The 24,577-nt window shown below is 39.1% G+C and overlaps 1 protein-coding gene and 1 pseudogene across 7 annotated transcripts in view; both read left to right on the top strand.

Annotated features, from left to right (window-relative positions):
• Positions 1-24,577, top strand: part of SPIDR (scaffold protein involved in DNA repair) — a 562,942-nt gene that overhangs the window by 405,341 nt on the left and 133,024 nt on the right. The gene's annotated exons all lie outside the window — the stretch shown is intronic.
• Positions 59-957, top strand: LOC114220934 (SKA complex subunit 1 pseudogene; annotated as a pseudogene).

Genomic DNA, 24,577 nt, shown 5'->3' with positions numbered 1-24,577 from the left:
GGTCCCAGCGGGCACTTTGAATTTCGCTCCCGGAGTCGCGTCTCGCGATGCTGGGCTTCCAAGACTGGGTCTTGACGGCTCGCGATACTGCAGCGAGTGGCGCTTTGCTCCCGGATCCGCGCCAGAGACTTAAAGGATGGCCTCCTCAGATCTGGAACAATCATGCTCTCATATTAATGAAAAGATTGCCAACATTAAAAGAACTCTGTTACTAAGAAATTGTGGTCAGGAACCTACCTTGAAGACTATATTAGATAAAATAGGAGATGAAATCATTGTAGTAAATGAACTTCTAAAAAATTGGAATTGGAGATTCAATATCAAGAACAAACCAACCATTCACTCAAGGAACTCTGAATCTCTTGAAGAAGTTTATAAAGATGTGGAGCATCTCAAAGAAAACATTCCTCCCCATTTGCCTCAAGTAACAGTAAGCCAGAACTTTGCTAATGTGTCAGATCTTGACCCTGAAGAACCAAAGTTGAGGAAACTGTACCCACAAAGAAGCCCCCAAAAGAACAAAGAAGTATTAAAGAAATGCCGTTTATAACTTCTGATGAATTTAATGGCATTCCAGTGTACATGAAATCTCGCTTAACCTATTGTCAAATTAATGATGTTATTAAAGAAATCAACAAGGCGGTGGTTAGTAAATATAAGATCCTACATCAACCAAAAAAGTCAATGAGTTCTGTGGCCAGAAATCTCTATCACAGATTTATTGACGAAGAAACAAAGGATACCAAAGGTCGTTATTCCATAGTGGAAGCTGACATAAAGGAGTTCACAACTTTGAAAGCTGACAAGCGGTTTCACGTGATCCTGAATATCTTACGACACTGCCGGAGGCTCTCAGCGGTCCGAGAGGGGGGCCTTACCCGATACCTTATAACCTGAAGCCTGTGGGTTTTTTTGAACTGGCTAACAATAGGGTGTAGAGGCCGCTCACATAGTTTCCTTATATGTAATTTCTTTATATATAAAATTTCTTTGGCTTTTTCATTTTCTTTTCTAGCTTCCTATAAAAATGAAACATTTTAGTAAGTAAAGCATATATATTTTAAAATTCACTTTCTTTCAGCACATATTTAACCCCCTACCACATGAGCCTCTGTGCTAGGCATATAATGGAACTAAAAAATATTCATGGTTAGTTTTTGTGTTTAGTGACAGTGCTGTAGACCTCAGTAAGACAGATACACATGTGATAATGGAAGGAAAAGGTCAAGAAGATAAGGTCAAGGGTACCCAGGCTTTTTTTTTTAAGTAGTCTCCACACCCAGCATGGAGCTCAGCATGAGGCTTGAACTCACCCCTGAGAGCAAGACCTGAGCTGAGATGAAGAGTCAGACACTTAACCAAATAAGCCACCCAGGTGCCCCAATGAGACTCAGGCTCTTTAGAATTAAAGGTCGTTAATGTCAAAATTCTATCAATGGCATTTCAGTCTACAGGCAAAAGTTGGATTTGTAGGCAGCCCTTCCATGTAATGATTCTGCTTTCCCATATATTGTTAGGGAACAGCTTACCTGAAATGCATTTGGTATAAACCAATCTATAAACATCAACCTGTAATGAAATTGTAATAAAAATATACTGAGATGAAAAAGATTAAAAAAAAAAAGAAAATGAACCTTTGAACAGAAAATCATAGCATTTGAGCTTGGGTTTGAGGACAAGGCTTCTGAGATGTCTTTTGGGTACACAAAGGTATTATTGTAAAACTGATTATTAATATTTTCTAGACTCATAATGCTATAATAATGATCAAGTTCCAGTTTACAAGCAAAATTAATATAGAAGTAGAATTATACTTAATCCTGTACTAATTCTTTGCCTATATATATATATATATATACATATATATATATATAATCAAAAGCGTTAAAATATTTGCTTTGGAGGATCATTTAGAAACATGTTTGCTAATGTAGACTTTTATTTATATACATGTAGCATGTATATAAAAGAAAACATTATTAAAAGACTTAAGTTTATAGTTTGGAAGATTCCTTTCTTTTCTACTTACAGTTTCTACCTGTAACTTTGGGTGAACTCCTGTGCAGCACATGGGAGTCATTCTCATCCAGAGGCATGACTGCAGCAGACAGGGGAGATGGCATAGGGACCCCTTACACTGAGGGCAGCTCCAGGTCTGCTCTCTTGCCATAACTGGCTATGCCTCAGAGATCCTTCTATCAGTGAACTGAAAGACAGTGTTGATCACTATGTGTTTTCCATAAAGTGCCAGAAATTACCATATCCTAAGAAATTAAGGCTTGCAAAAAAAGAAATGACTCTGTCATATGGTAAATATTTTGCCACAATAATTCTCTCTTTTCTGCTCAAACAAGGCCCGATGACTCCTCATGGAGCACTGTGGTGAGTCTTACATCTAAGTGTACTTAGTGCCTCAACCATAGGTGTCTATCTCAATCTGTTCCCAGTGCTTTAGCAGTCTCACTTTTCTAAGATCAGTAAGACCTCATCTTCTGATGGCAGACAGCCAGATTGTTGCCAACTTTGAAATAAAAGGAAATTCATTTGGAGCCAGCCAGTCCTGAACAGGGTCACATGGGTTCAGTCAAAAGGCTCATTTCTTCTGAGCTGTGAAACATTATCTAAATACACTTTAGATTTCAGGGGTGTCTGGGTAGCTCAGTTGGTTGAGCATCCAACTCTTGGTTTCCGCTCAGGTTGTGATCTCATGGGTTGTGAGATAGAGCCCTGCGTCCAGCTCCACACTCATTGGGGAGTCTGCTTGAAGATTCTCTCCCTCTGCCCCTCCCCCCCACTTGCACGTGCTCATGTTCTCTCTAAAACAAATAAACCTTTAAAATACATATATATACACACATACACACACACACACACACACACACACACATATATATATACACTTTAGATTATACACACACACACACTTTAGATTTCAGAAATATAACATGTAAATCTCCTGTCCCTTGTTCTTCTGGATGACTTCTTTTAACTCAAGCTATTAAAGAAAACACTTCTTTTTTTTTTTTTTAAGATTTTATTTATTTATTTGAGAGAGAGAGAGCATGAGCAGAGGGAATGGCAGAGGGAGAAGCAGACTCCCCTCTGAGCAGGGAGCCCGATGTGGGGCTCGATCCCGGGACTCCAGGATCATGACCCGAGCCAAAGGCAGATGCTTAAGCGACTGAGCCGCCCAGGTAGCCCTAAAGAAAACACTTCTACAAAGTTTATCAAGGTGTTATAGGTCAGAATAACCAATACAAACTTAAGTTTTATAAATCACTAAAATCAAAAGTAACAAAAAAGCAACTTCGAAAGCACTCCCTAAGCACTAATCTAGGCAGACTGTTCAGAGCCCAAACCCACCTTTATCTAGATTCACTGAATATTGAATGAATGTTAAATAAATGCATGACTATAAAGCAACAGGCTTTTTTTTTTTTTTTTACCAGAAAGGGAGCCCTGGTCTTGGAGATAATTTGTAATAGAGGAAACTGAGGCAAAGAAAAGTGAATTCCCTGGTAACTCCCTACCTCATGGCAGAGCAGTCCCTGGATCATGTTTCCTCACTCCCCATCCATGCTGGTTGCCATTAAATATTGACTTTCTCCCTTTCTGAAACATCTGCTCCTTTCTCCTTCAGATATTTAACTTGTAGACAAATAATTTAATTTTATCCTTTAGAGATGTACATTCTTTCTTGCCTGTCATTGCAGAAGTATTGATAATGGGAGAGTTAGTCTTTTGTGAGGGCATTTAATTCAAACAGTTTGCTCAGTGGTCTTATGTTTGGACAAAAAGCTGGAATTTCAGAACCTCCCAGTTTAATAGTTATCATGCATTATAGTTGTATGGAAATTCGTTGAGCTGAACTCAGGAAAAGAGCACATTTTTCTTTCTTCAAACCTTGATATTTTATTTTCTCTTTTCATCTTTTGACTCTTCCTTTAGTCTCTTCTCTTGTATTTCTTCTTCCTTTTCACCATGGAAAAATTTAAAAAAAATCCACCATTGTCTTAGGCTAGGTTCTGGGTCCTCAGTGATTAGCAAAATCAGACATTGTCCTTATGCTCCTGGAGCACAGTCCAGTGGGGAAGTCCCACACAAAACAATTAAAAACAAATACATTTATGATTATAAGTTGTGATATGTGCTCTGGTAAGAAAAGTAGGACACTAGGAAAGAGACCAATGGAGAAGGGGCAGATTTAGTTTAGAGGATTCAAGGATGGGTATTGTAAGGTAGTGCTATTTAAGCTGGCACCTGAAAGATAAGTGGATGTTAGGTAAAAAGCAAATGAAAGAGAATTGCAGTGGAAGAGAGAATACCTTTGAAAGCTCGTAGGGGTGCTGGGTGGCTCATTCGGTTGGTCATCTGCCTTTGGCTCAGGTCATGATCCCGGAGTCCCGGGATCAAGCCCCAGGTAGGACTCCCTGCTCAGCGGGGAGTCTGCTTCTCCCTCTCTTTCTGCCCTTCCCCCCACTTGTGCTCTGTCTCTCTCTATCTCTCTCTCATTGAAAGCTCCTAGACAGGAGGGAGAAGCTGATGTGGCCAAGATGTGTGGGCCAGTGGGAGAGCCCAGAGAGGCAGGCCAGCCATAGGCTGCACACATGGTCTATAGTGTTTGCCATGGCTGTCCACTGACCCAAAATAAACTTTACCTGTTTGGAAATTACTTTAGTTGTCAGATGGAAAATGGTTTGGGAAGAGGAGGAGGCACATGGACCAGGTCCCAGTGGAAGTGGAGAGACCAGGAAGAGGCAGACTGTAGGAGTCCCAAGTCAGCCTCGGCTCCTGAGTCTCGTGTGGCACCACTGGGATGTGGAGAAAAGGATCACCTTCTAAATGTGTGTGAAGACTTGAGAATGGATTGGATATGGGGAGAGGGAAGTACAAGGAAATAATAAGAATGATGCTTGGTTTGATTGCTTGGTGGAATGATGAGCTAATTACTGAGGTGAGAAAAACTGGGATAAGAACAGGTTTGGAGGGAAGCTGAAGAATTCAGTTTGGGGCCTATTTAGTTCGAGATTCCTGAGACATCTAAGGAGAGGTGTCAGATGAGAAAGTTGAATATAAAGATCTCACATTCAGAGAAGGACTTTAGGTTGGAGATAAACATTTGGCAGTTTTCAGCCTATAGCTGGTTGACGAGCTCCCAAGGCACTAGAGGGCATGCAGTGAAAAGGCAGATACCTCCAGCCCTCGTCCCAGGTGGTTTCTCCTGCTCTTCCTCTCCACACCCCTTCTAGGAGTGTTTGTCACAGCTAGTAAGTCTCTAAAACCAGGGCAGCGGATGAGATCATGTTAGGGAAAAAGTAGACAAGAAGAAAAGAAGAAATGCTAGCATAGAGATCTAAAGTCCTGTAGCATTGGCAAACAGGTAGAAGAGGGGACCAGCAAAGGGGATTAAAGAGGAAGGGCTAATGGTAGAAGAGGAAAACCCAGTGTACTGTGGCAGGCACAAAAGATACAGGATTTTCCATTTGTGCAAATGACAGCTAAGTTGGTGGTGCAGAGAATCCTAATAAAATAAGGACTGAAAACATGTACAATGGATTGCTGAGTTCTATATAACTTTATGAACAGGAGGTGCAGGGGAGAGGTGAGACTGGAAGCTAGTTGGTGGGGAGTTGAAGAGTGAGTGGGAGGTGGTGAGGAAGGACAGGTTTTGATAGCAAGTGCTTTGTTGATGCATAGGAGAATGAGAATGTCAAATGTTCAGCAGAACTACAAAACTCATGAGGGCATTCTGTCCATGGTTTCCAGTATAGGTACCATTTTTCTTTTAAAAATGCATTGAGGTACACTTACTGTGATAGGCACTGAGTAGTATATAGAATTGTTAATCACTATATTGTACACCTGAAACTGATATAACACTCTTTGTTAAATATATTGGAATTAAAATTTTTAAAAATGCATTGAGGTAGAGGCAGACCATTAATGGGAAAGGCAGAAGGTCTGGAATCAGACTGATCTAGGTTCAAATGCTGATTCTGCCACTTAGTAGGAAGACAGGGCAAAATGTTTCCTTATTTATGAAATTGGAATTATTTCTTTCCATTATCCAGGTTCATGATGAAAATTAACTGAGATTATATACATAATGTGTTTAGCATTATGCTTCTCATATAAGGACTCAATAGAAGGTGGCTCACTGGCTCTTTAAAAGCAAGTGCAAAGATTTAAAAATTGTAAAATACTGATAAATAACATTGTTACAATAATAGAAACCTAAAATAAACAAAGAAGAAGATCATATTACAAACCAGCATTCATGTTAGAGTTGAGTCTGTTGCCTGGCTGCAGGAGAAGCTTGATTGAAGGTGGTTTTTACTCCTGTCCTTTTGCACCACCCCCTTGCTGTGCAGCCCCCCCATCAACAAGGAGTTGCTGCTCATTTACTTTATTTTTTTTTAAGATTTTATTTATTTATTCATGAGAGACAGAGGGAGAGAGAGAGAGAAGCAGAGGGAGAAGCAGGCTTCCAAGGAGCAGGGAGCCCGATGCGGGACTCCATCCCAGGACCCTGGGATCATGACCTGAGCCGAAGGCAGACGCTTAACCATCTGAGCCACCCAGGCGCCCGCTGCTCATTTACTTTAGAAAACAAACATTTATATAAACTCATACATATGAAATGTGACTACTGCCTTCTAAATGATGGAGACATAAAAGTTCCTCTGTAATAAACATTTGGCAGAAAACTGCCCTAGTGCTGGGTCCAGTATTGGATGGTGCTGGTAATTATGGCTGGTATATTTTTGTCTTTGTCTAGAGATTTAAAGACATCCCAGACTCCTGATGGTGAAAATGATACAATATTAAAGCAGAATGAGGAACATGAATTAGTAGATTGTGGATATGATGATTAGTGAGCTTTATGATGATTAGCTTTTGTGTGTGTTTGGACAATAGAGAAAGACTTGTATCAAGTTTGCAAGATTCCTTTTGATGAGAAGGCTGTAAGCTGTGGCACATTGATTCCACAGTTGTGTGCTCACCAGTCAGGTCTCCCTAGGTGCATGCAACTCTTCTCCCTGCTTGTAAACATTTGCTTTTCTTCCTATTAAATGACTGGATGATAAAGTGGACTTAATGTCTCCTTTTCTGTGCATAGAGATGGAGTGGCATGGCATTCTTTCTCCAGAACAGAGATACATATGTGTCAGTGATGAAAGAGCCCAAAGGAAAGACTCCATCTCCTCAACAGTACACAGGACCATTTCACCTGCTCTCCTCCGTACTACCACATACCAGAATCTGTGGAGAGGTTTTGATGATTAACCTACTTAGCATCATACTCTCATAAGGTTGTTATTATTATCCATACTTTATTTCTGAAGTTTCTTTTCTTCTTCATGTTGTAGAAAAGTTGGAATTAACTCTTTTTCAATGACTTGAGTATTTTTATTGCAGTGCAAAAGATATGAGAGCAGGGATTCATTTTTTTTAATGTATTCTTATAAATGATATGAACCATATCCCATTCTTTAGATTTTCCTCACTTGTGCTCTCAGTGAATTTAAATCCTCTTTTAATCATTAGCTCTGTATTCATAAGTCTTAGATAAACATTTCAGTCTCAGCTACCCAGCTCTTAACTTTTGCTTGCTTCCCCTCTAAGACAATTCTTGGTGGTCTGTATGATATACCAAGGTCATTTTGCCATATTTTCTTTGCAGTCCTATATTTACAGAGTTTTGCAGTTATAACAATAATCTAATATTAGAACATCTTTGTGACCTCAAATTAAACCCCAGACCCATTGACTGTTTACTTCTCCTTCCCCCAGCCTGTGGCAACCACTAATTTTCTATCTCTATGGATTTGCCTGTTTTGGACATATATAAATGGAACTATACAATGTATGGTCTTATGACTGGCTTCTTTCACGTAAATATTTTCAAGGCTCACCCATGTTGTAACATGTTGATCCATGTTGTGACATGTATCGGTATTTCATTCCATTGTATGGGTATGCCATATTCAGTTTATTTATCAGGTGATGGACATCGGTTGTTTCTGCTTTTGAGCAATATGAATAGTGCTTCTATGAACATCTGTGTACAGGTTCTTTCTGTGAATGTATGTTTTCAGTTCTCTTGAGTATATATTTAGGAGTAGAGTTGCTGGGTCATATGGTAACTCTGTTTAATTCTATGAAGAGTTAAACTGTTTTCCAAAGAAACTACCATTTTCCATTCCCACCAGCAGTGTATGAGGACTCCAGTCTCTCCACATCCTCACCAAGACTTGTGATTATCTTTCTTATAGCCATCCAAATGGATGTGAAGTGGTATATCCTTGTTGCTTTGACTTGCTGTTCCCTAAGGATTGATGATGTTGAGTGTGTTTTCATATGCTTTTTGACTATTTGTCAAACTACTTTGGAGAATGCATCTTCAGATCCTTTGCTTGTTTTGGGTTATTTGTCCCTTTTTTGTTGAATTCTAAGAATTCTTTATTTATTCTGGTTACAAGACTCTTATCATATATATGATTTGAAAATATATTCTCCCATTCTGTGGAGTATTTTTTCCACTTTTTTGATAGTGTCCCTTGAAACACAAAAGTTTAGAACTTTAATAATGTCTAATTTATCTTTTTTTTCCCTCTTGTGCTTTAGTGTTTTGGTGTCACATCTAAGAAACAGTTGCCTAATCCAAGATTATGAAAATTTACTCCTATATTTTATTCTAAGAGTTTTACAATTTATAGTCTTGTATTTAGGCCCATGATCCATCTGAGTTAATTTTTGTGTGTCGTGTGAGGCAGGGGTTCATCGTTTTACATGTGTGTATATCCAGTTGTCCAATACCATTGACTAAAAAGACTCTTCTTTCTCTTTGAAACTTTCTTGGTACCCTTTTTGAAAATCAGTCAACCACAGGTATAAGTGTTTATTTCTGGACTGTCATTTTTCTTCCATTGACCTATATATCTGTCTTTATGCCAGTACCATAATGATCTTAATTACTAAAACGTTAATCATACATTTGGAAATCAGAGTGTAAGCCCTTTAACTGTTTTTTTAAGATTGTGTTCAGAATTCTTAGTCTCTTAGATTTACATTTTAATTTCAGAATGAGCTTGTCAATTTTGGAATAAAACGGGGTTTTGATAGACATTATGTTGAATCTGTAGATCACATTGAAAAGAATTGTCATTTTATTTATTTTTTTCTTTCAATTTTTTATTGTTATGTTAATCACCATACATTGTATCATTAGTTTTTGATGTAGTGTTCCATGATTCATTGTTTGTGCATAACACCCAGTGCTCCACGCAGAACGTACCCTCTTTAATACCCATCACCAGGCTAACCCATCCCCCATCCCCCTCCCCTCCAGAACCCTCAGTTTGTTATTCAGAGTCCATCGTCTCTCATGGTTCGTCTCCCCCTCCAATTTCCCCCCCTTCATTCTTCCCCTCCTGCTATCTTCTTCTTCTTTTTTTTTTTCCATAACATATATTGCATTATTTGTTTCAGAGGTACAGGTCTGTGATTCAACAGTCTTGCACAATTCACAGCACTCACCATAGCACATACCCTCCCCAATGTCTATCACCCAGTCACCCCATCCTTCCCACCCCACCCCCACTCCAGCAACCCTCAGTTTGTTTCCTGAGATTAAGAATTCCTCATATCAGTGAGGTCATATGATACATGGCTTTCTCTGATTGACTTGTTTCACTGAGCATAACACCCTCCAGTTCCATCCACGTCATTGTAAATGGCAAGGTCTCATTCCTTTTGATGGCTGCATGATATTCCATTGTATATATATGCCACATCTTCTTTATCCATTCATCTGTCGATGGACATCTTGGCACTTTCCACAGTTTGGCTATTGTGGACATTGCTGCTATTAACATCGGGGTGCACGTACCCCTTCGGATACCTACATTTCTATCTTTGGGGTAAATACCCAGTAGTACAATGGCTGGATCGTATGGTAGCCCTAGTTTCAACTTTTTGAGGAACCTCCATACTGTTTTCCAGAGTGGTTGCACCAGATTGCATTCCCACCAACAGTGTAGGAGGGTTCCCCTTTCTCCGCATTCCTGCCAACATCTGTCCTTCCCTAACTTGTTAATTTTAGCCATTCTGACTGATGTGAGGTGGTATCTCATTGAGATTTGGATTTGGATTTCCCTGATGCCGAGTGATGTTGAGCACTTTTTCATGTGTCACTTGGCCATTTGGATGTCTTCTTTGGAAAAAAGTCTGTTCATGTCTTCTGCCCATTTCTTGATTGGATTATTTGTTCTTTGGGTGTTGAATTTGATAAGTTCTTCATAGATTTTGGATACTAGCCCTTTATCTGATATGTCATTTGCAAATATCTTCTCCCATTCTGTCGGTTGTCTTTTGCTTTTGTGGACTGTTTCTTTTGCTGTGCAAAAGCTTTTTATCTTGATGAAATCCCAATAGTTCATTTTTGCTCTTGCTTCCCTTGCCTTTGGCGATGTTTCTAGGAAGAAGTTGCTGCGGCTGAGGTCAAAGAGGTTGCTGACTGTATTCTCCTTTAGGATTTTGATGGACTCCTGTCTCATGTTTAGGTCTTTCAACCATTTGGAGTCTATTTTTGTGTGTGGTGTAAGGAAATGGTCCAGTTTCATTCTTCTGCATGTGGCTGTCCAATTTTCCCAACACCATCTGTTGAAGAGACTGTCTTTTTTCCATTGGACGTTCTTTCCTGCTTTGTCAAAGATTAGTTGACCATAGAGTTGAGGGTCCATTTCTGGGCTCTCTATTCTGTTCCATTGATCTATGTGTCTGTTTTTGTGCCAGTACCATACTGTCTTAATGATGACAGCTTTGTAATAGAGATGGAAGTCCAGAATTGTGATGCCCCCAGCTTTGTTTTTCTTTTTCAACATTCTGCTGGCTATTTGGGGTCTTTTCTGGTTCCATACAAATTTTAGGATTATTTGTTCCTTTTCTTTGAAAAAAGTGGATGGTATTTTAATGGGGATTGCATTGAATGTGTAGATTGCTCTAGGTAGCATCGACATCTTCACAATATTTGTTCTTCCAGTCCATGAGCATGGAACGTTTTTCCATTTCTTTGTGTCTTCCTCAGTTGCTTTCATGAGTATTTTATAGTTTTCTGAGTACAGATTCTTTGCCTCTTTGGATAGATTTATTCCTAGGTATCTTATGGTTTTGGGCGCAATTGTAAATGGGATCGACTCCTTAATTTCTTTCTTCTGTCTTGTTGGTGGTGTATAGGAATACCACTGATTTCTGTGCATTGATTTTATATCCTACCACTTACTGAATTCCTGTATGAGTTCTAGCAGTTTTGGGGTGGAGTCTTATGGATTTTCCACATAAAGTATCCTATCATCTGCAAAGAGTGAGAGTTTGACTTCTTCTTTGCCTATTTGGATGCCTTTTCTTTCTTTTTGTTGTCTGATTGTGGTGGCTAGGACTTCTAGTACAATGTTGAATAGCAGTGGTGATAGTGGACATCCCTACCGTGTTCCTGACCTTAGGGGGAAAGCTGTCAGTTTTTCCCCATTGAGAATGATATTCGCTGTGGGTTTTTCATAGATGGTTTTTATGATATTGAGGTATGTATCCTCTATCCCTATATTCTAAAGAGTTTTGATCAAGAAAGGATGCTGTACTTTGTCAAATGGTTTTTCTGCATCTATTGAGAGGATCATATGATTCTTGTTCTTTCTTTTATTCATGTCTTGTATCACACTGATTGATTTACGGATGTTGAACCAACCTGCAGCCCAGGGATAAATCCCACTTGGTTGTGGTGCATAATCCTTTAATGTACTGTTGGATCCTATTGGCTAGTATTTTGGTAAGAATTTTTGCATCCATGTTCATCAAGGATATTGATCTGTAATTCTCCTTTTTGATGGGGTCTTTGTCTGGTTTGGGGATCAAGGTAATGGTGGCCTCACAAAATGAGTTTGGAAGTTTTCCTTCCATTTCTATTTTTGGAAAGTTTCAGAAGAATAGGTATTAAGTCTTCTTTAAATGTCTGATAGAATTCCCCTGGGAAGCCATCTGGCCCTGGGCTTTTGTTTGTTGGGAGATTTTTGATGACCGCTTCAATTTCCTTAGTGGTTATAGGTCTGTTCAGGTTTTTTATTTCTCCCTGGTTCAGTTTTGGTAGTTGATACATCTCTAGGAATGCATCCATTTCTTCCAGATTATCTAATGTGCTGGCATATAGTTGCTCATAATATGTTCTTATAATTGTTTGTATTTCTTTGGTGTTGGTTGTGATCTCTCCTCTTTCATTCATGATTTTGTTGATTTGGGTCATTTTTCTTTTTGATAAGTATGGCCAGGGGTTTATCAATCTTGTTAATTCTTTCAAAGAACCAGCTCCTAGTTTCATTGATCTGTTCTCCTGTTCTTTTGGTTTCTATTTCATTGATTTCTGCTCTGATCTTTATTATTTCTCTTCTCCTGCTGGGTTTAGGCTTTATTTGCTGTTCTTTCTCCAGCTCCTTTAGGTGTAGGTTTCGGTTGTGTATTTGAGACCTTTCTTGTTTTTTGAGAAAGGCTTGTATTGCTATATACTTTCCTCTCAGGACTGCCTTTGCTGCATCCCAAAGATTTTGAACAGTTTTGTTTTCATTTTCACTGGTTTCCATGAATTTTTTTAATTCTTCTTTAATTTCCTGGTTGACCCATTCATTCTTTAGTAGGATGCCCTTTAGCCTCCATGGATTTGAGTTCTTTCCAACTTTCCTCTTGTGACTGAGTTCTAGTTTCAACGTATTGTGGTCTACAAATAATGCAGGGAATGATCCCAATCTTTTGATACCGGTGGAGACCTGATTTGTGACCTAGGATGTGATCTATTCTGGAGAATGTTCCATGGGCACTAGAGAAGAATGTGTATTCTGTTGCTTTGGGATGGAATGTTATGAATATGTCTGTAAAGTCCATTTGGTCCAGTGTTTCATTTAAAGTCTTTATTTCCTTGTTGATCTTTTGCTTAGATGATCTGTCCATTTCAGTCAGGGGGGTGTTAAAGTCCCCCACTATTATTGTATTGTTGTCAATGTGTTTCTTTGCTTTTGTTATTAATTGCCTTATATAATTGGCTGCTCCCACGTTAGGGGCATAGATATTTACAATTGTTAGATCTTTGTGTTGGATAGACCCTTTAAGTAGGATATAATGTCCTTCCTTATCTCTTATTACAGTCTTTGGTTTAAAATCTAATTTGTCTAATATAAGGATTGCCACCCCAGCTTTCTTTTGGTGTCCATGAGCATGGTAAATGGTTTTCCACCCCCTCACTTTCAATCTAGGGGTTTCTTTGGGTCTAAAATGAGTCTCTTGCAGACAGCATATTGATGGGTCTTGTTTTTTAAAACAATCTAATAGCCTGTGTCTTTTGATTGGGGAATTTAGCCCATTTACAGTCAGGGTAACTATTGAAAGATATGAATTTAGTGCCATTGTATTGCCTGTAAGGTGCATGTTACTGTATATTGTCTGTGTTCCTTTCTGGTCTATGCTGTGTTTAGGCTCTCTGCTTAGAGGACTCCTTTCAATATTTCTTGTAGGGCTGGTTTCGTGTTTGCAAATTCCTTTAATTTTTGTTTGTCCTGGAAGCTTTTTATCTCTCCTTCTATTTTCAGTGACAGCCTAGCTGGATATAGTATTCTGGGCTGCATATTTTTCTCGTTTAGTGCTCTGAAGATATCATGCCAGTCCTGTCTGGCCTGCCAGGTCTCTGTGGATAGGTCTGTTGCCTATCTAATGTTTCTACCATTATAGGTTGCAGTCTCTTCTCCCGAGCTGCTTTCAGGATTTTCTCTTTGTCTCTGAGACTCGTAAGTTTTACTATTAGATGTTGGAATGTTGACCTCTTTTTACTGATTTTGAGAGGGGTTCTCTGTGCCTCCTGGATTTTGATGCCTGTTTCCTTCCCCACATTAGGGAAGTTCTCTGTTATAATTTGCTCCAATATACCTTCTGCCCCCCCTCTCTTTCTTCTTCTTCTGGGATCCCAATTATTCTAATGTTGTTTCGTCTTATGGTATCGCTTATCTCTCGATCTGCCCTCGTGATCCAGTAGTTGTTTATCTCTCTTTTTCTCAGTGTCTTTATTTTCCATCATTTGGTCTTCTATATTGCTGATTCTCTTTTCTGCCTCATTTATCCTAGCAGTTAGTGCCCCCATATTTGATTGCACCTCATTAACAGACTTTTTGATTTCAACTTGGTTAGATTTTAGTTCTTCTATTTCTCTAGAAAGGGTTTCTCTAGTAACTTCGATGCTTTTTTCAAGCCCAGCTAGTATCTTTAAAATCATGATAATGAACTCTTGGTCCGACATCATACTAATGTCCGTATTGAGTAGGTCCCTGGCAGATGGTACTGCCTCTTGTTCTTTTTGTTGAGGTGCTTTTTTTCGTCTTGTCATTTTGTTCAGAGGACAATAGATGAATGAGAGAACAAAATGCTAACAGGGTAACAACGTCCCCAGAAAATATACTCTAAACAAATCAGAAAAGACCTGAAACCAGGGGAAAATAAAGAAAAAGAGAGATAAAAAAAAAAAGAAAAAGATAAAAACAAACAAAAACAGAACAAAAAAAACCCAATATGATCAAATATGATCAGGCTGGGGCATAGATCAGTGCTACATGCTAGATTTTGGGTGTATTTTGGTCTGTTAGAAGAAAGTGCCTCCTAAAATTTTAAATAAAGAAAGACATATATGTACAAAATAAGGGTTGATATGATGAAGGGATGGAATATGACTGTATAGATGAAAAGTATAAAAAATTTTATAAAAGGAATTGATAAGAAGTTGTTTGAAAAAAGAAAGAAGAGGATTTAAAAAAGAAAGAAAGAAAGAAAGAAAAAAGGGGGAAGAGAATGTGATCAAGCAGGAGACTGGAACAAAGATATACACTAGAGATTTAGGGTATATTTTATTCTGTTAGAAGAAACTGTATCTCAAAATTTTAAAGAGAACAACTTATATATATATGCCAAAAATAAGGGTAATTACTATGAAGGGATAGAATATGACTCTAAAAATGAAAAATAAGTTTTTTTAAAAAAGGGATTGATAAGATGTTGGTTGAAAAAGGGAAAAAGAACAACTAAAAAAACGCAGTTAAAAAAAATTACCATTGAAAGACTGAAGAATCATGGTAAAAAAGCCATGAATTCTATGTGCAGTGTTCCCCTAGCACTGGAGTTATGCCGTTCTCATTGATTGGTAAACTTGGTCTTGGCTGGCTGTTCTTGCTGATCTTCTGGGGGAGGGGCCTGTTGCCGTGGTTCCCAAATGTTTTTGCGGGAGGCGGAATTGCCCTGCCCTTTCCTGGTCTGGGCTAAGTAATCTGCTTGGGTTTGCTCTCAGGAGCTTTTGTTCCCTGCCTGCTTTCCATATAGCTTTGGGGGACAAGAGTGAAAATGGCGGCCTCCTAATCTCCGCCCCGGAGGAGCTGAGAACTCGGGGCCCCGCCCCTCAGGGCGCCCCCCATAGAAAAGCAGTCAGTCACTCCCGTCTCCCCAGTCTCTGGCCGCACTCCGTGCTCACCCGGCCTGTAACCGAGTGTTTCTACCTCTGGCACCCGACTCGGTGTGGAGTCTCCAAACCCAGCAGATCCCTGCAGTGCACTCCCACGCCGCTCCTCCCCAGGAAGGAAGGGGAGTCTCCCCGGATCTGCTGCTTATTGGGTCCCTGCTGGAGGAGCAGTGGCCCGACTGTGCCGCGGATCACAGTTTATGGCAACCCCGAGCTGAGAGCCGCACCTCGGCTCCGCCTCTACAGCCAGCTTCCCCACTCCGATAACTGGGAGCTCTGCCGCACTCAGGCACCCCCGGTCTTTCTGTGACCCCGAGGGTCCTGAGACCACACTGTCCCGCGAGGGTTCTATCCCCAGCTTAGCCACTGGAGCGACGTCCCTCAGTGGAGCCGACTTCTAAAAGTTCCGATTTTGTGCTCCGCTGCTCTAGCACTTGCCAGAAGTGGTCTACGGAGGCACCCTCCCTCACCGTCTATCCTCCCAAATATGGTCTCAGATTCACTTCTCCGCACATCCTACCTATCAGAAAGTGGTCGCTTTTCTGTTCAGAGAGTTGCTGCTATTCTTTTCTTCGATCTCCTGTTGAGTTCGTAGGTGTTCAGAATGGTTTGATCCCTATCCAGCTGAATTCCTGAGACCAGATGAAATCCAGGTCTCCTACTCCTCTGCCATCTTGCTCCGCCCCCTATTTATTTATTTATTTTTAAAAGAATTGTCATTTTAGCAATATTTAGTCTTTGGATCCATAAACATGGGATGCCTTTTCATTTCATTAGTTCTTTAATTTCTTTCAACAGTGTTTTATAGTTTCCAGTACAAGTCTTAACACTTTTTTAGTTAAATTTATACCTAAGTATTCTTTTATGCTATTGCAAGTGAAATTTTCTTAATTTAATTTTAGATTATTTATTGCTAATGTATAGGTATGCAAGTGACTTTTATATATGGATCTATTTGCTGAAGTGTTGTTGAACTTGTTTATCAACTCTAATAGTTTTTTAGTGGATTCATTAGGATTTTCCATATGTGAAATTTTGTAATCTTTAAATAAAGATAATTTTACTTCTTCCTTTCCAATCTGGGTTGGTTTTATTTCTTTTTCTTTCTTAATTGCTCTGGCAATTCTTTCAAGTATCTTAAGGCAGGGGGGAAAAATGGTTGTTTGATGATTTGGTGCAGTAATGGTAGCTCATCTTCTTCTATTTTTCTCTCTGTAAGTCATATGCATCCTTCACTACCCAGTCTTATACCACTTGCCCCATGGAATCTCTCCTAATTTCCCCTATGGAGTTGGCCTCTTCTTTAGATGGTAGAATGAAAAACTACTTAGCTATATTTTTTTTTGGTTAAAGGTAGGTAGGTAGGTAGATCTTAACTTTTTTTTTTTAAGATTTTATTTATTTATTAGACACAGAGAGAGCACAAGCAGGGGGAGCAGCAGGCAGAGGGAAAAGCAGACTCCCTGCTGAGCAAGGTGCCTGTTGCAGGACTTGATCCCAGGACCCTGGGAACATGACCTGAGCTGAAGGCAGACACTTAACTGACTGAGCCACCCAGGCGTCCCTTAACTCTTTTCATTTTCACAACAGCCCCATAAAGTTAGTACCATTACTTTCAAACTTGAAGATTAAATGATGTAACGTTTCTAAAATGCCTGACACCTCGTAAATGCTCTTAACACTATTTGTTTTATAGGTATTATAGTTTTTGTATTATAGTTAGTTATAGATGTATCAGTCTTTACTATAAGATTGTAAAGTCCTTGCTGGTAAGGATTATGTGAAGAAGTAGTGGTAGTATTCATTAATGCTTTTTCTGCATATACTGTTCCTACTATATATGTTCCTAAATATATTTCTCTTACACCTCTTTTTTTCACATTTATGACTGTTGGCAATGTATTATGTCTCTTTGTATCATTTCTCCCATTCTAGATGGCAGGAAATGGACCCATTTTTCTACCCTTTATCTTTTCTTTAAGCTTTTATTATTTTATTGATCTAGTGTCAGGTGCAGTTAGCAGATTAAAATTTCAAATGTTTCAGAATAGAATTAGAATTGTAGATTATTTGAAAGCAGCATGTTTATGTTCTTAAATATTCACGGGCGCCTGGGTGGCTTAGTCTGTTAAGCATCCAACTCTTGATTTCAGCTCAGGTCATGATCTCAGGGTCATGAGATCATGCCCCACATTGGACTCCTTGCTGGTCATGGAGCCTGCTTAAGATTCTCTCTCCCTCTTCCTCTGCCCCTCCCCCACTAAAAAACACTAAATAAATATTTTATGATACCAACCCATGTCATTTGATCCATCCTTTACATTTATAACTGACATATCTTAAATATCCTTAATGAGCCTGTTGATAATAAGAAATTGAAAGTTCCCATATTCTTTTTTTATATATTAAGTTGTTGATAGACTTGAAGGAAAAGATCAAAAGGAATGACAACAGCCTTGTGCTGTGAGTATAGACAATCATGAAAATAAAATTTTCATACAGAATGAAGATAACAAGAGTAATTTCCCAGATTCATAGCCAGACATGGTATGTGCATCCATAGTTCTAAGTTTGCATCTTAACCTGGCCTTGGTGATTTTCCAGCACCTGTTATCCATCAAGATGGAGAATGATTTCAAAGTGGCCCAATATAAATGGCGTGGAATTTTCTGCCTGACCTCTTTTCCCTGGAAACTTTTGTTGCTAAAAGAGGCTAGAGACCTTTAAATTTTTTTTTTTTAATTTATTTTTGACAGAGAGAGAGCACAAGCAGAGGAAGCAGCAGGCAGAGGCAGAGGGAGAAGCAGGCTCCCTGCTGAACAGGGAGCCCGATGTGGGGCTCGATCCCAGGACCCTGAGATCATGACCTGAGCCGAAGGCAGACGCTTAACTGTCTGAGCCACCCAGGCGCCCCTAGAGACCTTTAATGGTCTGTACCCTCTGTGCCTGCAGCTGCAATCTGGAGCAGTACTGTGGTCACACTAGAACTTTTCTATGAGCTAGATTGCAGCTCTGGTATGTACTTTTCTGAAATGACAGCACAGAGAAGAGCTATGAGAGACAGAACACACAGACTGGCAGAGTCTGCAGGGGCAGCCACATGCAAGCACACAGCGCCACATACCTCTATAGCCAAAAGCACAGACAGGGTGAGATCAAGTGTAATATCCATCTTGACTTCAGCTCTAGCTAGGCTGCTACACCTTGTTGTCTCTTTCCTCCCTGTTTGGCTCTGTCAAGTGACCTGTTCCTGCCTTGTCTCCCAGCTGCTGCTAGACCCAGAGCATTTGGGGCAGCCAGCTGGTAGTCTTGGTAAGCTCATCCTTGTGCACATTTCTTGTCTCTACAGTTCTAATTAGCTAGAGCCAAATCAACCCCATGCTCCACAGAACAGTGGAGCAAACAGAACCTCCAAAACAATTCTTTGGAAGAGTGTCCTTCTTCACAAGAAAGAGACATTGTAATATATGAACAGGTACTCTTGTTTTTTCTGGATCAGTTTGCCTGGCAGTGATATCATATATGTTCTGAACCTTCACATTTATTTGCACAGAGACAAAAAGAGAGTGACAGATACAGGTATCTACACAGGTGCTTGGTTATATAGTGATCACAATGGCCAGGTATTATACATTGCACTGGTACTTGTCAGTGCTTTCAAAATAAGGCCATACATTTTTTTTTTTTTTTAAATTTCACTTCTTCTGTTTAACCCTCTGGGGTCAAGATGAGTCTGTGATTCATCATATTTTGGTACCAGACCATGAATGTAGTAGACACTTAACAAGTATGTGTAGATGGGGAAAAGTAGTAGCTGTGGAGGCTATGTATTCTTTCTCAGGACGAACTGGTCCATGGAGATGTTCTACAATGCTGTTGTTTCTCTGTAGGCACTTAGTACAGTAAGAATTGCCAGGAATACTCTGCTTTTGGAAAAAGGTAAAGTCTAGTCCGCACCAATCTTACAGAAAATGAGATACTTGGACTAGAGACCTCTACAAAGTGTTCATTCAGTGTAAAGAAGGAGGGAAGAGGAGGAGGAAAAAGGAGAGGCACTTAGGGAGGTGGCAAAGGAGGAACAAGAGCAGCTCTTGACTGAGAATTTATTAAGAAAGGAAAAGAATCCAGTTGGTAATGATTTAAGAGTTTGAAAGCATTTGTTACAATTAATGCAGAACTAAGAGATGTCAAGAAAAAATTGAGCAGCCACAGGTAAAAGATGAAAGGATGAAAACCTAACTTTTAGGGGCACCTGGGTGGCTCAGTCTGTTAAGCGTCTGCCTTCGGCTCAGGTCATGATCCCAGGGTCCTGGGATGGAGCCCCACATCGGGCTCCATGCTCAGTGGAGAACCTGCTTCTCCCTCTTCCTCTGCCTGTGGCTCTGCCAACTTGTGCTCTCTTTGTCAAATAAATAAATAAAATCTTTAAAATAATAAAAACAAAAAACAAAAAACCTAGCTTTTAACCTTAAACCAAACTGAATTACTTGAAAAGGAAGGAACTCATGATTTGAATTAAACAAAAAGGAAGACTGAGTCATCCAGGGGAAGATGGTGGGGAGAGGTTTTATAGGTCTTCAGTAGCTCAGAATCTCACAGCTGCTGTGTGAGCTATGTATCGTGCCCTGCTATTTTGTTTCCCTTAAGTGATGACTATCCTTCCTTTCCCTGGTAGGAATCTGAGTGCAGGTGTTGAAAGCTCGGGAGGTTGTGGGGGAGGCATAAAAAGGACCAGACTGTATTATATGTTTGGGAGTGGGAAGAAGAATGAAATAAATATCAAAATCGGGGCGCCTGGGTGGCTCAGTTGGTTAAGCATCGGCTCAGGTCATGATCCCAGGGTCCTGGGGTTGAGTCCCACATCGGGCTCTCTGTTCAGAGGGGAACCTGCTTCTCCCACTCCCTCTGCCTGCCACTCCCCCTGCTTGTGCTCTCTCTCTCTCTCTCTCATTGTCAAATAAATAAATAAAATCTTTTAAAAAAATCTCCTGGGTGTTTTACCACTTAAATAGACTTTTGGAAAACTTAGAGTTAGCTTATTCAACTCTGTACCTTGAGTCTTTGCACCCAGATAAGTTACAATATAAGAACACTGGCTATCCAAGAAAACCACAGACATTGAATGGGGAAAATCTGAAGATCTTGAGGGCCTTTCTTTACATGAGCTATAGAAAAGTGGACAATTATATGTTAACCAATTGGAATTTAAATAAAAACTTGAAACAAAAAAAAAGTGGAAAACTGCAATGATAGCAAGGATACCAGTAAATCTTATCTTTACAATTTTTGAATGTAAGTAATCCCAGTTTTTATTGTGCTCCTTAATGCAGCATCTTCTCTTCAGAAAATACTAGAATGAGATTTCCTGAAATGATATACTTTGCACAAAGGTTACTGTGTACAGGTTTCCCTCATTTTTCCAAAGTTCACATTACATCACTTTGCTTTTACAAAAGACCTACATTAGTGCCTGTTTTTGCTAACCAAAAGAAATCTAAAGAGGAGTTTTGCTTTTATGAAAAAAAGTGAAAATGAAAAGCAAAAATAGCCTTCAGCATTTGTTTTGCAGTGAGCTATTCTAGAGGCAGAACATGCCCACCAGGGCTGGCATTGTGAAACTCCTTCCTGGAACTACACTCAGTATCAAGCCACCGTGGCTTTGAACTTACTGTGAGTATCTGTGCTTTATCTCGATTTATTTTGTGCACCTGTTAGTGATGTCTGATGTGTCCCAGTGATGTGTCAGAAAAACCTAATAGAGGTTATTTTTTGAGGTCGAGGAATGTTAAAAAAATTTTCCACATACATTATGGTAAAATAAATTATGCCATTTCAGCTGACGAAAGTTTTAATAGGAATGCTCTACTTCCAGAAAGCAGGGGAAACCTGTGTTTGGTAGCACATGTCATTCATCACAGCAGGCTCTCTAGCATTTGACCTTTATGTTTAAATTTTTAATTTCTTCCAGGTACTTCTTAAAGAAGAGTATCTGGTATCTGCTTTTTGGGTGGGTGGAAAATGGGGGAGAGTACAGCCTGAGGTGTTGAGGCACATTAGTGAAACCCTATTTCTGAGGGCTTTCTGGCCCTGCCGTAGCTGTGACTCTACCATCTCCCTTGTTTGGAGAGAGCCTACTTGGTTAACATTTAATAAAAACAATGAATACACTTATTTTCACATAGATATTCATATATGACTCTATGAATAGACTGCTTAGAAGTTTACATAAGAAGAAACTTGTTGGGGCACCTGGCTGACTCAGTCGGTAGAGCATGTGACTCGTGATATCATGGTCATGAGTTAAAGTCCACCATTGGGCATGGAGCCTACTTAAAAAATTAAAATTAAAAATTAAAATTAAAAAATTAAAAAAGGACTGTTTGTAGTCCCTGCCTCTGGGGAGAAGAAACTAGGTGCTATGGGACAGGCTCCTTCAATGCTTGTTAGAACATAAGAATTTTGTGTTTGTGCACACATTATCTTTTCTTTTTAAGTTTTTTAAATTGAGATGAAATTCACGTAACATAAACCATCTTAAAGTATACAGCTGAGTAGTATTTAGTGTGTTCACAATGCTGTGTAACTACCATTTTTGTATAGTTCCAACACATTTTCATCATGCTAAAGGAAACCCTGTACCCTTTAAGCAGTCCTTCCCTTATAAACCCCGTCTCCCAGCCCCTGACAACCACTAATCTGCTTTCTGTCTCTATGAATTTACCTTTCTGGATATTTCATTTAAATGGAATCGTACAATATCTGATTTTTTGTGTCTGAGTCTTTCAATTAGCATACTGATTTCAGGGTCCATTTCATGTGGTAGCATGTATCAGTACTTCATGCCTTTTTATGGCTGAATAAAATTGCATCATAGAGATATATCAAATTTTGTTTACCCATTTATCAGCTGATGGATATTTGGGTTGTTTGTCCTTTGTAGCTATTATGAATGATGATGCTATGAACATCTGTCTTGAAGTTTTTCTGTGGACATGTTTTCATTTCTCTTGGGTATAGCCCTAAGAGTAGAATTGCTGGGTCATATGGTAATTCTGTGTTTAACTTTTTGAGAAACCACAAGAATATTTTCTATAGCAGATGTGCCATTTTATATTCCCACTGCTATGTATGAGGGTTCCAGTTTCTCCACATCCTTGGCAACACTTGTTATTTTCTTTCTTTCTTTCTTTCTTTCTTTCTTTCTTTCTTTCTTTCTTTCTTTCTTTCTTTCTTTCTTTCTTTCTTTCTTTCTTTCTTTCTTTTTCTTTCTTTCTTTTTTTTTTTTTTTGTAACAACTGTCCTATCAGGTGTAAAAGAGATATTTTTACTTATTTCTTTCCAACTTATTTGCCATTCATTTCTTTTTTTTAACTAATTGCTCTGAGTAGAATTATCTGGAGAGAATCAGTCTTTCACCATTGAGTATAATGTTAACTATAGTTTGGTTGGGTTTTTTTGGTTTTTGGTTTTTGGTTTTCGTTTTTTTAAGTGCCCTTTATCAGATTGAGGATGTTCCCTTGTTCTGCTTTGTTGTATGTTTTCATCATGAAAGGGTGTTGGATTTTGTCAAATGCTTTTCCTGCATAGCCTAATCCACTTTTTTTTTTGTATTATGCATTATATGGTTAAGAATCACAGAATATACTTACTTTTGATGATTCTTGGTAGAGAGTGTATTATAACCAAATTATTAAAATAATGCTTTGAGTCATCAGGTTATGGAACTACTTCCATTCTCCTTGATCCTTTTTTGCAGTAGTATTTTCTGTAATGGGAATTTATAAACATATCTTTGCTTTTTTATTTAATGAAGCTTGATAAACTTCTTATTTTAGAGTGGTTTTGGATTCACAAAGATAATAGAGAGTTCCCACATACCCCATAGCCAGCTTCCCTATTGTTAACATCTTATGTTAGTATGATACAGTCTCACACTTATTAAACCTATATTGATATTATTACCATCTATATTAATATTGCTTTATTATGCTATATTATATACTGTAATATTACTATACTATATTGATAATATATTAACTGAAATCCGTACTATATTTAGATTTCTTCAGAATTTCCCTAATGTCCTTTTTCTGTTCCAGGATCCCATTCAGGATACCACATTACATGTTATTGTCGTGTCTCCTTAGCCTACTTTAGACTGTCAATTTTATAGATACTCTTTTTTTTTTAATGACCTTGACAGTTTTGAGGATTACTATCCAGGTATTTTGTAGAGTATCCCTTAACTTGTGTTTTTCTGATATTTATACTGGTATGGGTTTCAGGGTAGAAGATGATGGAGATAAAGTGTCATTTTCATTACATCATATCAGAGGTACATACTACTATCAACATGGTATCAACAACATATCTCTGTTGTGGTTGACCTTGATTGTTAACTGAGTTAGGGTTTGTTAGGTTTCTATACTGTGAAGTTACTCTTTTAAAAAATTAATTTATGTTTTAACACCCATTTCATAAAGTCCTGGGAGCAAAGCTGGAGCATACACTGTTACCTTCATTGGCACCTAAGGGAGTATGAAGGAAGAGCATTTCTGACTTTTATAGGAGCAGAGGAGAGATAACATACAAGCCAAATTTCTGAGCAGTCTTTGAAGTAATTTTTTTTTTTTTAAGATTTATATTAGGGGCGCCTGGGTGGCTCAGTCAGTTTAGCATCTGCCTTCAGCTAAGGTCATGATCCCAGAGTCCTGGGAATGAGCCCTGTGTGGGGCTCCCTGCTCAGTGGGGTGTCTGCTTCTCCATCTCCCTCTGCCCCTCCCCCTGCTTTTGCTCTGTCTCTTTCTCTCTCTCTCAAATAAAGATTTTATTTATTTATTTGAGAGAGAGAGTGTGTGCGCTGAGCACGGAGTCTGACTAGGGGCTCGATCCCACAACCCATAAGGTCATGACCCAAGCAAAAACCAAGAGTTGGGCATTCAACTGACTGAGCCACCTAGGCCACAGTGTACCTTTAGTTACCAACTAAGCTGTAAAATTTTAGTGTTGAATGATCTCTGAAGTCAAGAGATCACTACA

Source organism: Eumetopias jubatus, unplaced genomic scaffold (genome assembly GCF_037043125.1).
Source record: "Eumetopias jubatus isolate StellerSeaLion01/CBP00866 unplaced genomic scaffold, mEumJub1_p1.0 scaffold_4, whole genome shotgun sequence".
In the NCBI taxonomy this organism is placed as follows: Eukaryota; Metazoa; Chordata; class Mammalia; order Carnivora; family Otariidae; genus Eumetopias; species Eumetopias jubatus.
Note: the sequence above shows the minus strand (reverse complement) of the source record. Positions and strands in the feature narration are given on the sequence as shown.